The sequence below is a fragment of the Bombus pyrosoma genome, linkage group LG9, assembly GCF_014825855.1.
Source record: "Bombus pyrosoma isolate SC7728 linkage group LG9, ASM1482585v1, whole genome shotgun sequence".
NCBI classification, from domain to species: domain Eukaryota; kingdom Metazoa; phylum Arthropoda; class Insecta; order Hymenoptera; family Apidae; genus Bombus; species Bombus pyrosoma.
This window is the reverse complement of record NC_057778.1, coordinates 1,679,762-1,696,874: the sequence shown is the minus strand read 5'-3', so window position 1 is coordinate 1,696,874 and position 17,113 is coordinate 1,679,762. Positions and strand designations below refer to the sequence as shown.

At 39.9% G+C, this 17,113-nt stretch overlaps 1 long non-coding RNA gene across 8 annotated transcripts in view; it reads right to left on the bottom strand.

Annotated features, from left to right (window-relative positions):
* Positions 1-11,849, bottom strand: part of LOC122570661 — a 178,625-nt gene extending 166,776 nt beyond the window's left edge. For 4 of the 8 annotated variants that reach the window (XR_006317878.1, XR_006317879.1, XR_006317875.1 and 1 more), the window contains exons 1-3: positions 11,694-11,849; positions 10,718-11,136; positions 10,328-10,442 (exon numbers count right to left, since the gene is read on the bottom strand). This is a non-coding gene — a long non-coding RNA (uncharacterized LOC122570661). The remainder of the gene's footprint in view (positions 1-10,327; positions 10,443-10,717; positions 11,137-11,693) is intronic. The other 4 variants (XR_006317876.1, XR_006317874.1, XR_006317873.1 and 1 more) reach the window with 3 other exon arrangements.
* Positions 11,850-17,113: the final 5,264 nt, after the last annotated feature.

Here is a 17,113-nt window from a genome sequence, read left to right as displayed (position 1 = left end):
CGGCGCGGCGTGCCACGTCTTTCCGCAGATCCACGTCCATCGTTTTCCTACTACGTAGAGTCCGTACGAACGCGAGCCACAGCTACCGAAATCGAATATCCTACGGGAGGAGAAGCTCGACCGTGGGATAGTTCAGCCTGTTCATCGTGAACACCAATCCTACGCTTTGATTTTCTCGCTACCTTCTACCTGGTTATTAATCCCTTCAGCTGCCCTATACTGGATTGAAACGCTTCCATGTCTCTACCGTTGGATTGGAAGGTTCTTAAATTTCCCGAGTCTAAATCGACTCTTGGTTATGTTTGCACTGCTGTTTGTACTGCTGTTAAGTTCGTTAGACTCGAAGGGGTTTCGCTGGGTTTTTAAGTCGGCTTGGTGTCGTGTTTCTTTGTCGATGATGGCCCTCATATAGTAGCAATATAGTAGAAGCATTTTATAAATTAGGGTCTTTGTCCTAATCAAGATGCATTAGTTTCGAACCTTGAATATTATCATAACTATCGACTAGAGTCGAGTACGACTTTTACGACAAAAATTAATGAAATATGATTTTTGTTATGTTTGTAGAAAAATTCAGTAACTTCGAATATTTCGCTAGAAATAAACAATAAAAAAAGATTGAGCCTTATATGGAATGGCCGTAACGTTACTAATCGTCGTAGCATTAAACAGATACGTTGGAAGTAACTTACACTATGAATCTAGAAAGTTGTATCGAAATCTGCGCGTCGCACTTAGCTAATATTCCTGTTACTGATTCATCTAAGTTGCTCAATGGTTCGCACAATACGAATTCAGCGAAGTAAGCCTTTAAGCCTACCGTCATGTCAGAGGAATCCAAGATCTCATTGAGAGACGAGCCAGTTAACACGAACCACGGTTGCCACCGTAAAATTTTCGTTTCCAGATCACGGGGGATCTGGTTTACTGGCGGAGCAGCTTGGAATCGGCGCGAACATCGCCTGTTTCCACGATGGCCCATGTTGTGGAGCCTCGTAACGGTATCCAAGACAGTTTGTGAAGATTTCAGCTCTCGATCGGCCGATGTTCGAGGAATTCGACTGTCGGCCGCGCGATCGGCAATGGTAGACGTTTTGTAGGACCGTTAGACGGTTGTTGACGAGCAACTGTTTGGACATTATGCCCCGCTTCTCTGTAATCTGACCGATCTCAGCCGGTGTTCCTTACGGGGGTTGGGGCGGCTGGTCGTGTGGCGATCCATTACACCTTCCACGCGGTATCTTCTCGCAGCATCTAAGACAAAGTCTCTGAAGAAGGCGAACAGGAGAAAGGGGAAAGAAAAGGTATCCGTGTCAAACGAGGAGGGCCACGGAAACTCCCCGCACCCGACGACATTGACGGATTCTCGTCGCGGGCTCGATGCGATCAACGCCATGCCGATCTATCATTCCATTCGAACAGTGCTCGCCAACTCCTATTATAGTGAATGATCGCGTGGAACGTTTCTTTATGCTATTCGAGGGATTGTCTCGTTACTTAACAGAACATACAGCGCGCGGTTACAACGATGATATGATCTCCAGAGATAGTGCAAGTTCTTGCGCGAAGGTAAACGAATAGTGGAGTGAAACAATTTGGAGAACATTGATATCGATTGATGAAAAAGTTTGACTTTCATTTGCGATCGTAGATAATCCCGACGAAATTTCAAAATTGTATTTGTTCCTTCGGAATTACTGTATCACTGAAATAAGTTTCAAACGTTTTATTCGACGAATGGTAATCTAATAAAGACATTGCTGAGTATCCCAAAATTTCATGCTTTTTGAAGGTTTAGAAAAGCGAAAGAATGAAGCTTGAACATAAATGATTCAGTTAGCATGTGGTGGATTAAGAACACAAGCTACGCTTTCTGCAATAAATAAGAATTTCATTAAAACTTTTGTGAAAGATAACGCCTGATATATTTTAATGACGCTGAATCGAAAACACGCGAAGCCATTTGCGGTGTTAATATTTTCTGAAATCTTATTCCTTGGTCCCTACTGTCAGTCATTCTCGTCAGAAAAGCACGTCGTTAATCGGACCCAAAAACACACCTAACGAAAATCCTGATTCCCGGGGATTTTCAAATTTCATAAACAACGTTCGTTGAAACACGATATTTGCGGCTGTTATCGTCCAGTGGTATCTCCGTCTAACCTCTGGAAATTTCATGAAAAAAGCAATCGCCGCGAGGACCCGTTGTAATTCGCGATTGGCCTCGTCGAGGAACGACTTTATTGGAGCTCCATTAAACGGGAAAAGCAGCGAACATCGTGCACGTATATGACCGTCATAAATCGATCGTTGCGCAAATTGCCTTGGCCCAACATCTGGCATCGTGTTTGCCTATCAGTCGGATCACATTCAACGGCGGTGAAGGACAGAGGAACCGGGAGGAGATCAGAATTCGATAAAACCGCTCCAGACCCCGGTGTAAAGTGCTTTACCGCGCTCCGGAGCAGGAGGTAAATTGCGCGTAGTGCTGCGTTCGGATCTTGTAGGAACGAGTTTCGCATTTTACAGGCGTGTGATCGTTCTACTAAACGACCAATCGAATCGTACTGGATCCCCCGTTTATTCGCTCCTCGAATGGATCCGTTGTCGGGCTATTTACTCTTCGAGCCACGAAGAACGAACGCGCGAGCAACTCTGTTCTCCGTGGTCGTCCCGCCGTGCTTTTCTTGCGCGCCAATGCGTCATGGCCACGGCCACGTTAACGTTCGTGTTTTCTGAAGACTTTGCTTGCCTTTGGATAGTTCCTTCAATGGGCTATGAGTAATGCTCCGAAGAACATTTTTCTGGCTGTCTTCCTCTCGATTGCCCGCATCTCTCCCACAGATTCCACGCTTTGCTGGAATTAAGTTCGCCGAATGCGGGAACGTCATATTGAATGAAACGTCGGTTTACGTCGATAAAGGGTTGTTGTTAGACAGTTTCAATTATATTGCGTTTAACTTTATAATTTTGTCTGCTATTTTTTTTTTTTCATTAGCACGAATGAGTTTTATGCTTATGAGTTTTATATCATCAGACAAATATTTCCTACAAATTAGATTCTCGACAAAATGTCTGATCTAGTGTGGTGAATTGATAAGGATGAAACATACAAAAATTCCTAAATCAGCCTACTGTCACAGACGTGGAAAATTGATTTACTTTTATCGAGTTTCCAATTCTTTGCGCTTCTATTATTCGTCTCACTTATATAGATTGACAATTATAACTGGGATTTAGAAATACACAATATTATTCATGATATAACTTTTGACTTCGACGTCCATAGAAATTTTGTATGAAAATAATATCACAGAAAATATGTTGCATCAGCCGTTACCATAGAAGGAAGCGTTATATTTATATGGATATAATTACCGGGCGCAAGAAACTACCTATTTGCCTCTTTATTACTTTCAGACTCCAGTCGACTTGACTTTCTGTAACATCGTAGCGAAAACGATGTTTAATTAACAGTAACATCAGCTCTTAATTACTTATTGCGTATTTTAATGTGTTCCCCCGTGTAAAAAGATTCCAGCAGGTCTAGCACGGTTTTTACAAAACTGTTCTGTGATCCAGGCTAACCGATAGCGTCTAGCTTCTACTAGCCGATCGTTAGATATACGGAAACTTTAACGTGGTTCAGCACCACGGCAGTCAGTTATAAGATAGCGACACTATATGATAGTCGCAATGCTCGTTCGAATTTCAATTTTATACAACGGTGTTAATCCACTCGTTGCTAATTGGAAAATTAGTTTGGGCATACGCGAGCAGATCGGCGAATGTGATGGTGATTCGAGGATCCGAAGAACGTCACGAATCTTTTACTCGTTTCTGTTTTGGCTCGCTAGAACCCTGTGAGAAAACGTTCAATTAGCCACGAATGAGAATCGACAGGACGTCTGAAATGACCGTCATAAAGTCTTCGACGAATTATCGTGTTTTCAGGATCCAGTTGATTCCTCGAAGCGAGAGGCTATCGATAGAGATTGGTATCGGGGAGTCGATTTAAGGTCATGCCCGGAATTCCTGATGATTCTATTTCAACCTCGTTGCCTTTCCAGCCTGATCCTGGCCCATCTTTATGTCATCAGCTTTCTCGATAACTATACCGGGGCATCCCATCTCCTCGGCCAATAAAAGTCTCGATTTTAACAGCATGACGGTTCTACTACGGTTCTGATATGTTGATACGTCAAGAATAATGGCTTTAACAGGGTACACTGGTTTTAGACCGTTCGAAAGTTTAGTATTCGGGCTTTCTTGTTCTTCGAGTCGATGACAAGTTCTAAGCTCAAAGGTATTCGAGTTTAATTTGTATGTTTCTCGCGATACGTACAATTGGTAAATCTCGTCGCATAAAACGTAGTAAAAAAATTATTATGAAATACTGGGAACCATTATGCAAGTCAACCTATACCCTAGGAGATCATCTGTGATCCAACAACATTAAACAGTAACAACGTTAGAGTTTTAAAAACAACGTTCTGCAAACAGATTGATAATGGTCAAAGGCACACTCTATAAATTATGTTTTACGATAGCAAAAGAACCATAGGCGCCAAAAAATCAAATTAAGCGTCAGAACGAACAAATTAACGCAGATTGGAGGTTTGAGCGGATCAGCGCGCGAATAGGCCACGTGCAGAGGTGGTCGGGGCAGCATAGACAAGCGTCCATTAACAATTATAATAAAAGAGCCGGCGTGCGGACACCAGAGGAGACGAACTCTGCTCGGTCCAGGGATAATTTTAATTTAAACAAATGGTCAAGAGGGCGGCATCTTTGTCCGCGTCTTGTATTATTTATGCCCGACTACTCAGAGTGCACGTGCGCCGCTGTGTCATCGGCGGGACGGGTGCGTTGCCTCGTGTCGTGTCAATGTTTTCCTGAACCCACCAGGTATACGACGTACCTGCCCGACGTATTCTCTCTATCTCTCCTACTTGCTTCTTCGTTGTTCTCCCCCCTCCCCTTGTCATCTCTTCGTCGTTCTCTGCCCCTTTTGCCCTGATTTATGCGATTGCGACTAGAGATGCCTCCTCCGCTCATTAGCAACTGGGTTCTTGACCCTTTCGCTCTTCGCGGTTAGACTTTGCACTGTTTACAAGGTAAACAGTGTCCCCAGTGTCTTTGAATTTTTTGTTTGAATCAAAAGAGAATTACATATATGGTTAAGGGAATTTGGAAGAAGTTTGTTAATTATTTCCAGATGGAATTCTTGGTAGATGATTAGCAAACCTGAAATTCAAATTTAACGATAGAATTATATATGTATAATTTTGATTGTGATCATTAGGTCGCAAATTCTTATACAATTTCATACTTTCACGAACATAACTAAGAAAAATGTAATACTTTACGTATATCTTTAAGGTTTGAGGTTACAGATGGAAAACTTGTAGTTTGAAAAATGAGAATAAAATGAAATAATCGGAAGAGTTTCGTTAGTGGAGACAAATTTTATCAAACTCCATAGTTATATTGTCGGTAATTTCTTTGGAGGTGATTCAGACGAATCGGATATAAAACTGAAATTTGGAAAATAGGTTGCTCAAAGTATATAATCCGTATTGGGTTTGTAATTACACGTCACCTATGACGAGATGAAATTTTCAGATCGCAAAGCGACGCCGATAAGGGGACACGAGGTTCGCAATTTGCGGGGAAATGAAGGAGTTAGGCCGCTCGTTGCAGGCCGAAGCGACCGTTTGACATTCCAGTCGTTGTTATTATCGGCAGACCGGCGGATCTGGAGGGACTCTGATGACTCAGAGCTACCGAGCCGTTCTGCTAATTTTTCAATTTATTCCTCCAATTACGCCGGGTACGCGATACGCCGACAATTGGCCGTTATTAGTTTCGAAACGCGACGTTCAGGCCGGGGTTTCCGTCGTCAGAACGAATTCGCAACTTACGAAGCTCTGACGTCTTCTACCACTCCTCAACCGTTTCTAGCAAACTTTCCCTTCGGCGAAATTTGAAAGAACCTTCTTACAACTTGCTGCAAATTTTTTGTTAACAATAAAATTCTTAGGTTTTCCTAGCAAGTTAATTTTTGAAAGTTTTTTAAACAGATGAAATGTCTTAATTTAAAAGATGGTAATATTTCCGGAATTTTCTGAAAATTTACTACTAGATGGATTCCTGAGTAAATCAATTCTTATTTGCAACATTTTTCTAGAAAGAAATTCTGTATGTTAAATACACACTGCGATTGCAAACTTGCAATCCAAACTTGCAAATTGACCCTTCCACATTCTTCATTTATAGTAATTTATCATTTTATCCGACGAATAAATCACGTAAAGGTTTCACAACCCACTTAATGCACCAATCACTTACGACATTAGCAAAATAAAAATCTAAAAACGTCCGATATTAAAATACAAATACGATACAAATCATCCAAAAGCTATCGAATATTAGCTACTCATTCCTAGTTTCTCGCTTATCGTCGCACATTCAAACTATTATCATTGACAACCACTTAAACTCAGAATTCTTCCATTTAGAATCTTAGATCTTCGAGAACTGCATGACCAACCAATGGCCTCGCGAGAAGCACGGAATCTTCGGGAAAAAGATGCAAAAAGTGTTGGACGCGGTCGCGGTCGCGAAGAAGAAGTGGAAGAAGCATCGCGAACGCGAAAGGAAACAAATAGGGGAAAAAGGCGAAAAAACGAAAAGGAAAAAAAAGAAACGAAGAAAGACAGAGAGAGAGAGACATTTGCCCGAGGAGTGAGCGGGTCTCGTGAGGAGCGAGGAGGACGGTGAGAATAGCTGAAATCACGATGTGGATGGAGCAAGAAGGCTCATCCAGTCGGCAAAGGAGAAAGAGAACACGCGAGAGCTGGAAGGAGGGGGGTGAGCGTGTCCCGAGCTACCACGCGGCGTCTATAGGCCCTTTGATCTTTGCCGCTCTTCGCTTCTGCCTCGCTCTATCGACACTTCATACTTCTACGGCTGATCGCAGCCATAAAACATTATACCAGGGCTCGGCAGAGAACCGCGAGACCTTCGTTCGACGGTACCCCATTGTGTCCGCCCAGTGCACAACCTCTGCCTGCCTTTCCTCGCTCCCCCGCGAAACCGTCATCACGAAACCTAGCGAAATAATTAAAATGCGACGCTCCATCGAAAAGCCAGCAACCCGAGTTTTTATGTTCCCCTCCGTCGCGGACTACATGTCTGCAACAGTAGACCTTTCTTCGAAGACCTGTCCTGTTGCAGGTGCGAAAAGTATTAGAGAGGAGCGTGAAGATGATGTTTGTTAACGAAATTGGCGTACGTCGTTGGAGTATTTTTGGTAATGAGACGGGGTAATCGGGGGATTTTAATGAACAGTGAAATCTGTTTACGCTGTTCATGCTTTTGTTGGCTCGGCGGTTAGTGCGTTTCGTGTGTAAATTAATACGATGCTTGTGGATTTATCTATTTCTAATAGGATTCAAAGTTCGCTTACGTAATTTCACGTGATTTTTCCTTCTATAACTTGATTATTACTTTTACACAAATTGATTGAATAATAAATTGATTGTTTAAAAAGTACTAGTACGCTGGATGCTGATAGTCATTTGAGACACTTGCATTTTCTTTGCATTTACTAAAGATTCATTCGTTAGTGTCCTCCTACGAAGTGATTTGTATTTATTTTCGCATGTTACATAAAAACATTTGAAGCCTAATAACGTGTTATTTATTATGTTTTGCAGAACATCTACATCCTTCGCTATTTCGTCACTAAAAATTTTCATTTTTAGAGACAATTGTTCAATGATCGCTTTGAAATATAATCGATATTATAATTAGTATTTTGGTTATTCAATACCAAATAACAATTAAAATCATATCAGAAATCAGTTCGTCAGAAATGTAATTTGCTTGTCCGTACGTCGCTTATTGTCAGTATCAGTTGAACGATAGCTTCCGCGAAATAGCAAAGAATTGCCTGCGAGTTTTTGCTGTACAACTTTTACCTGTGGAAATAGCGTTGAATTTATGGGCTATTAATATCTGTAATGCTGCGGCTACATAGACACAGACGTATCTATTAATAGGGCCAGCAAAATACTAGCGTGCACCGCAGTTAACGCACCCACCACGCTCAAGAATGATAAAGTTGGCTGTCGCTCGCACTCTATCATGTTGTTAAGACCGAAGGTGCGACATTTCTGCGGCTGGTTTGAACGTTACTCTAAAATAACCGGATCCGAAGAGAAAAAATTGTTACGACTTCCATCTCGAATTGCAGAATTTATTCCGCCGGCAAGATTCATACGATCTCTATTATACACGATTTCTTTTCATTCCACGTTTAAATGACGTTTCATAACATGAAACATCACGCGAAACGTTGCAAAACGCCGATTACACGTCGCTGATTCGATAAATATATACTATACAATCTTTATTTTTTATTACGATCCAACGATCGTTTCTAATGGAAATTCGTTTAACTGGAAAATAGAGAGAAAAGAAGTGAGAGATCTTGCCATGAACGTCGTCGAAAGAAAGATGAAAGACGTCGATGGAAAGATTTTGTCCGATATTTTACGACGTAGCGCATTCGTGGTCCGCGACCTCGAGAAACACGCTAGGTCGGGTCATTAAGAGGCCACGAGGACTTTTGTTTTATAGAGGGCTCTACGGTTTAAAGGAGATAGTATCCTTCGAACAGGGAAGGTCAGCCGAATTCAAACGGCCGTCTGAAAAGGTCCTTCTTTCCCGAGAAGTGGCCCGATCGTGTTACACCGGCATTTCGGGCCTCGTACCATGGTAATTATCCATCCTCTTGACTATGGAGACACTTTGGATTGGGTTACACTTGTTGGTTTATGCAATTAGTGGGCATCATTTTTTACGCCTGCGAAATAAATTCTACCCCTCGCCATACGTTCGTGCAGAATTCTAAATTTCCAATTTGTATTTAATATTAAGGCTATCTGTAGACATTGTATATTTGTTTTTAATTATTCTTATCGTTTATAATTATTATTATTTAATATTCTTATATTTAATATATCTTATCTTATCTTTTAATTATTATTATTATATTATATATTATTATTATTCGATATCCATTTCACTACTTAATTCGTTTTGCCATATCACCTGATTTATTTTTCTTTTTTTAATTAGTCTTGATAAAAATATAATACTTGTTAACAAGCCTGTTCCCTTCGTTTACGCTTTATATCAAAAATCCATTTTTTTTTTAAATTGGAAATTGGTAGTTTGTATTTTACAATAAGACAATCAACCGCAGATCCTTCGTATCTTGTTATTTATAAATTTCTAGTAATACAGTGAATCACCTGTATATATGAAATTTTCATTTCCAGCATCTCATCGGTATACGTATCTATCAATTAAATCTATCAATTATGCAACTAACCGAGATGCTAAAAGCATTTCTATAACATTCATTAATCCACTAATAATCTACCCGAGCTGTATCACATTATATCATCTTGTCCCTTGCCATATCCTGCCTGTTTTTCTTTTCAATTGTACGTCAGAGCCGAAGCAAAGCGATAGAGACCGTAGAAGCCATCAATTGTATCCACAACCTCTCCCTTTCGTTGATTAATCGATATTTCTGAAAACGCCCATGGGACCCGAACTCATCTTTCTCGGTCGTCTCGGGAGACTCAGGAGGGACACGAATCATACTGTTACGGATACGATCCGTTAATGACCGAATTAATTTTTCCATGCGACGACGAGTCGTACACACGCCCGAGAAGAGAACGAGAGAGACGGAGGATAGAGAGCGTTATTAATTAACTTGATAGACCATAAATAAAGCTCGACCCGCCCCCTCCACCAACCGCCTCCACCACTCTCTGGAGACGAATATAAATAAATAAATGTCTCCGCACGATGCGTTATGTTAATTGGGGCGTTGTCTCACGGCATTCGCACGCACCTATTCTCATTAGCCTTTTACTATCGAACAGGACTCGTTACATTTATTTTATAACCACGTTCCTCTTCCGGTCCCAGCATGAGTTACCATTTCACCTACGATGTCGTGTTGCACGTTTATTAATGGTTGCAGCTTTTCTTTCTTTCATGTGTCGATCAGTTCACTATCTCGTTGATGGTTCTCGTTGCGAGAATGGAATTAGATTTTTACATAGCTTTTATCACATTGAAGATTGCAAACACAGAGTTCTTGATAGCGTAACTTGTATTTAAGAAGTAGTGAAGCTATCGATGGAGCTACGCAGATATAATGAGGTTTATATTTTCTTAGATTTTTTCAGTGCAAGTAGTATTGAAATGGTGTTTAATATATTAGATAATTTATACTTACTTAGTAAACGATTGTTTTCTCAGCAGATCATTTTCAACCTATTTCAAGTATTTAAGTTCTTCTCAGCACCCTAATAAACAGAGTAATACTTTGCGGGACTACTTACAAGAATATCCTATAAAGAAGAATTATAGTAAATCTCTATTTATTAGGACGAATTGAACTTCTATCAAATGAATTCATCTATTTGAATAAAAAATCGTAATGGGCAGAATCAATGAATGTCTATTATATAAACCGTTTATCTTCAGACATCCAGATAAATAGAGCATTCATCTGTACTTACATCACATAAATAAATTCTTTCAGAACTATTACGCTTTTAGATTTCAGTTACGTAACATAACATATGGTAAGGCATAACAGTAACCTAAGCTGTAAGTAACTTACACAGGTCTTTGATCCGTTAATATCTTGGATTTATTGAAGACACGTGAGACACTATTATTTCGCTGGTTAAAAGAATTGCTAGATGACAAGGATCGACGAAAGATCGTGGAATCGCAACGCGTACACGAAACGCAAGGGAATTCGGCGATGGCCTGTGAAGTGGCAAGTAACGACTCGCGTCAAAAACGCGACAGATCGTCGTGCATCAAGCGTGGCCGTAACAGGCGCTTCGCGACGCGCTCGTTACGAGTCGGCCTTGTTCTGATCCACGTTGCATTTAGTCAGGACCACCCTGTATCCGCAAGACGCATCTGCCCACGTACGTGGACCGCTCCCGACGAGAATATTTATACAGCCATTGTCCCCGAATCTGGCGCCGATAACTCAGTCTAATTATGCGCGCGCACCGAGATGGATCGCTAGAAAAAGTACAATAGAAAAACGGAACGCTTAAAAGTTTGGAAATAGATAGAGATCCTAAGAAAGAATAAAGAAAGAAACGTTTCACTCCATCGATCTTATCAAACATATTTGAATCGTCAATTGTGATAATTAGAGCGCGAATTTGTATTCCTTTAGAGGAAATTTGGAAGTGCAAAATTACACGACAAAATACACATAATATGAAAACGTATATAAAATATCCAAAGTATAATGCTTTCTATAATACTTGACAAGTGAAATAATTGTCTATCGAATCTGCACTTCTGTAATTATATTATCAAAAGTCCAGTGATAATTGAACTGTTAAATATGTATATATATGTACATACAGCGTATGTTCTTTCTAAATCACATAGAAATTTTCGTACGCAGAATTGAACAATAACAAACTCAAATAATGGCAAAAGTTTACAGATATGAATATAATAATACATTGACATGTTTATTGTATTAATTTTTCTTATGTTGCATTTATAAACATGACAACGAAATCTAACCTTTACTGTATAGGTTAATATTAAAGAGAGTGTACCTGATATTTCACGTTGTATCGGTTAAATATCAGTCCATATGCAGCAATCAGCTCACAGCACAAGCACACATATACACATAGTCATACACGGAACATTTTAAAAAAACGTCACAAATTTTACATTCAATCGCGAGAAAATTCTACGTGTCATCAATATCCTCGCCATCTTAGAAATGACGTTTCGCATCTTCGACGTTTCATGTGATTGGTCATTTACAATTATAGCGTCGCTACTAGCGGCGGGCCCATTTGAATTTTAAATTCAAAGCGGTTCCTGTGTATTTGAAACAGCAAAATTATTTCAAATAATTCGGAATATTTAAAACTCTTGAAATTCTTAGTAAGTATAAGAAACGCAAAGATAAAAATGTCTATTATGCATATAATTCGTAGAAATATATTATATAAAGTATTTAAAGTGGAATACTCTTTGTAATATTTTATTTAATAGATGAAACGAATCGTCGTTTAGGTTTTTATTTCTTAAATTGTGCTCATAAAACAATGAATTTCCATAAATATCCGCAGACTATCGGTAAGTTTTGAATTTTGTCTCGAGTTTCTAAGCTTCGATAACTCTTGAAAGTATCAAAGCTCTCGAAAATCTTAACAAGTTTCACATTCTTCTATTCGAATTACGTATTATTTATTCCCATTAATTCAAATACCGGAGGTACAACTGAATTACGTAAACGATTTCGTCGAATCAACTCAATTTTTCTGTTTACCAGGTTAACAGAATAGAACTGTTAGCGACTATGAAGGAAGCATTGCACCAACAGTTTAATAGAGCTCTCTCGTGCATCGATGATGCTCGAGGTTGATCAACAAAGGCCAAGCTGCTGCGTCGAAACATAATGGATCATTTTCGCGGCTGTCGAAAGCCATTAAACGGCTCATCATGAATTTCACAGGCCGTTCAGGCAATCTGTAATAATATCGTCGATCGAGCAGCACACGTAACGACGATCGGCCGTATCTGGACCGTGCCCGATTCGTAATAAACTGCGATCAACGACTATGTATGTCCGTTGCGGACGTGTCCGATCGCGATAGCCGGTTTTAGCGCTACGGACAACACTGCTCCACGTTCTTTGAAAAACCTTCGATGATCATTAAATTATATCGCGAGTGGGTTGTCCATTTGGATTCGTCTGGGATCGATATCAAGAATGACTTTCTGATTCCTCCGGCAACGATTTCGTCGTTGGGAACACGTTTCGCGAAGCTATCGAGTCATAAAAGCAAATTATATGTACTTGGATTCTGCAAGACCAATCAGGTTTGTCCTATCAGCTTCGGAAAAACTGTTCTTCAAGATAATGTCGTTCACTAGCTATCGTGTACGAGTATGTACTGTATCTACATATTTGACGAATGTCGAATAATATTCGTCCTTTTATGCAATTTTGTACCTATACATATCGAATTCCTCTATCTATGGGTTGCGAAGTGGTACTTAAGAATATGTAGGTTGCTTTGATATTTTACAAAATCACCAACTTAAAAAGGTATGAGTATAAAGTAACGACTATAGTGAGCACGATAATATAATAGTCGAATGAATATTCTCATTGAGCACAATATATTTTGTATAATATATTATATGTTCGTGCGATACCATAAATTAAAACCTTTTTTTAATCAAATGGATAAACATGTAAATTAATTCAAATGTAAGAGAAAACGTGGAACTAGTGTGAAATATCTATGAATACAAATATTGGCTTCATAGTTGGAAAATGAACACAAATTGCAGTAGAATCTCTGTAGACGCAGCTATTTACTTCCGCACAATAGCTTGCATTTCTACAATTTTCGATGTTCAAACGATCAAATAACACACTGGTGTCGAGAGATCAGAATCATTGGCTGAGGGTCAACGACCATATTATGCGTTGGCTCGCTGGTCTCGTTAGATTAGAATCGTTTATCGTCCATCAATGAGAGGAAGTTCTCTCTGAGATCAACGGGATGAACTTCAACCAGAAACGACTTCAGGGTTCAGTTGACTGATCGGGAACAAACTCCTGCACGGAGAACGAAGGTGAAGTCCGCTATGAATTGCTGCCTTTATAAAATTTAGACAAATTAAAATTGCATTTCTCTTGTAAGCAAATAAAATGAAAAAATAAAATTGCTTCAGGTAATTTATTTTAAGTAAACTGTAGTCGTACGCACCCAATCAAACAAGCATATTGAGCGCAGTCGAGGTGAACGTAACATCGAAAAGCGGATGCCTGTCGAAAAACTGGTTATTTCAGGGGAACAAGCGTCGACACGAGACGCATGCAGCTTAATTCCATCAAGTGAGCTGGGCCAACGCGCCGGAAGCAGGTTTTATGGGAGCGCACATGTTAACTGAGACAGATCAACATTAATTTCAATAGCACGCGCTCGGTAATGATAACAAACAATTAAGCGAAGTCAAGTCGGCTCGCGGCATGAGATCATCGATGGTGTGAGGGTGTCAGAATTAAATGACACGTAGATGGCGTGTGCTGCCATTACACTCGTTAACGCTCCTCCGCTAACGTAACTAATAGATTATGAACTCTATGAATTAATAGCATCGTCACTGAAACGGTTCTCATTTCTCCGCTTCGAGATGAAGCGTCTATCAATCTTCTTTTTAAATTAACATCATATTCGATCGATTTCTCTTCTCAAACAGACCTCTAAACATTTAGATTATCTACTTGTTACGTTGGCATTTGCCAATACTCGCACATACAATTTTTTTTTTTTACTCGTTAATTATGTTCCGGAGTTTTAATAAGTATTCTGAACTCTTAAGATCTTACATTCTTATACTCAACACCTTATACATATCATATACGCACAAAGACAGTTGCAACGACACAATTCTATCTTGTGACATGCATCGTGTAGCCGATAATTAAAAAGTTAAGAAAACTGATATTATCGAAACGAATGCGAAACAACCGTGACGGAAGATCGTCTCTCAATGAATGCAACATGAACAGAGCTCAAACGTCTCAATCTTGCAAGCTGAAAAATTTGCATGAACCACGTAGCAGAGAGACATCTGCGCGACAAGCATAATTACAATGTAGGATCGAAGTAATGCAATTACAGATAAGACGATATTGTGCACAGCTGGTTCTAAACCGAGCATCAATCAGATATTGAGAACCGCGTTTGGACGGCGTAAAATAAAACACTACGGTGGATCAATTAGCGAATGACTGCCGCGATAATATCCTGTCTGGAGCGTTGGCCGACTCCGTTCGGTGCAGCGGCAGCAGATCTCCCGGACAATGATGTCATCGTGACATCATAACGTCATTCCGATATACCCTTCGTAACTTGTTGCACTGATCTCGAATGATCGTAACGAATGATATCGTTGCCAATTTTTCTTTCTTTTTTTTTTTTTTTTGGTTATACATACTGTTTTACTTATTCGTTCGATTGTGTTACGAGTATTGGATTTTAATTACGTATAAGAGAATGTATACGGTTATCCGATGTTTGATATTTATTAGTATTATGCTCCGCCTTCGACACTTTAACACTTTATTATTTCACGACATACTGAGATTTACTTACATGGTGTGAGATATGAATCACTGATTACTAGGTCAAAATATCGAAAAATTAAAATATTGAATATTCGAATATTTTTAAAAGTCGCACTAAAATTTTGAAACATCATTACGGTCTCCGTGCTTCCAATATACGAATAATTAGTCGTTTAAATATCTGCGCGAATATTGCTAGTCTTTGATTTACACGTATTCAAAAAAGTATTGTAAAAAATCATATTTTGGAATTGTACTTCGGTATACAAGATATCATCTACCTCTTCTTAAGAAAAAATATGAAAATGAAATTCTGAGTAAGTGAGAGGATCGTTGGAAGAGAAATGAAATCAGCATCGGTGGAATAGCGAGGCTAGAAGAAGCTGCGAATGCACTTAGCACCCCGATCACGCAGTATGGGACACGCGTGCGTGCACGACGTAATTATGGTGACGCGTGGGCCAAGACGCCAGTGCATCAAAGACTGAGAGCGAGAGTGTTTGTCGTTCATTAACTTCTTGCCACTGAAAGAACGGAAAGAAAGGAAGAGAGAAAAGGCGTCTGATAAAGTCTGGTCCGAGTCAAGATCCTCCCCGTCCTCTCCTCTCTTTTCGTGACCTTTTAAATACGAGCCGCGTGGGATTCGCGGATTTAAAAGCAAGGAAACACGTCGCAAGTTTTGCCGGAGTTGGAAGAAAATCAGCTAGTAACGCCTTCCTGTGGCTTTAGCTGAAATATTTTCGGGCATTCGCTGATATCAGAAGAATTCTAGCGCGTGAACTGTTAAAACTTTGACATAGAAATTGCCTAATGGTTAGAGTAACTGAATTAAAATAATAACAAGTATCTTTAAATTCGATAGGTAGTCTAATATTTCTGCTCGATTATACAAATTAAGTATTACTTACGATACATCGCTAATCATATTTTTTTTATACTCTGATCTCTGTATCGATATTCAGTTACTTTCAAAACAAAACTTCAGGGTAACGTGATAAGCACGAAATCAAAAAGAAAATCCCACGAACTAGACTAGCTACTAATTTCGGTGGTTTAAAGCGAAACAGGGAACTTCTGTGCGGCTTTCCTCTCGATTAGAATCAGAAGCACAAATATTCGGTCTCCATACAGGAAGGCGATATTTCGTTTCTTCGTCGAAAGTCCGAGGGAAAACATATTCCACGGGAAGTTGGCGTTCGATACGGGTGTAAAAGGCAGAGAGAGAGAGAATATGTTGGTACGCGTGCCCGTATCCCGCAAGTTTCCGCGGCGTGGCAAAAGCGCTACGGATCGCCAAAGCGGCTAATATAGCAAAGTTTTCGCATCATCCGGCTAGCTATCTTCTATCTCTTCGGCTCTTTCCACGCTTATTAAGTCCCGCCAGTGATTTCTGCAGCCAGCGGGAGGTATTCCCAGTGTATATAATGCTGCCTTCGAGCAGCCGTCAACCCACTCTCCTTTCGTTTCCCTCTCCTCGAAAGAGGCTCATTCGCTTTCCAAGGATTCAGATTCGAAACGCGCCGGAAAAAACGGCCGCCGTATTGGAACTTTCAACCTGGAAATTACGATGTAACTTGGCCAACTTTCCGCCGCAATATTTGCCAGCCAGGCATTGGTAGATGGCTATTCCTAAATCGAACCGGGCTTATCAAATGTGAAACCTTTCTTCCTCGAGTCCATAACATTCGTTACAATTTATACTGCTGCGACAAATTTTGGAACAGATCGATGCTTGCAGTGTTGAATCTTCCTTTTATGGAACATTAGTTTGAAAGTTTATGAAGTTCTTCATTAATTCGTCAACTTGTCATCAACGTCCCGTAGATTCTCGATAGAATTTCAGTGAAGAAATTTTCACTCTTGTTCTGTTGCTTG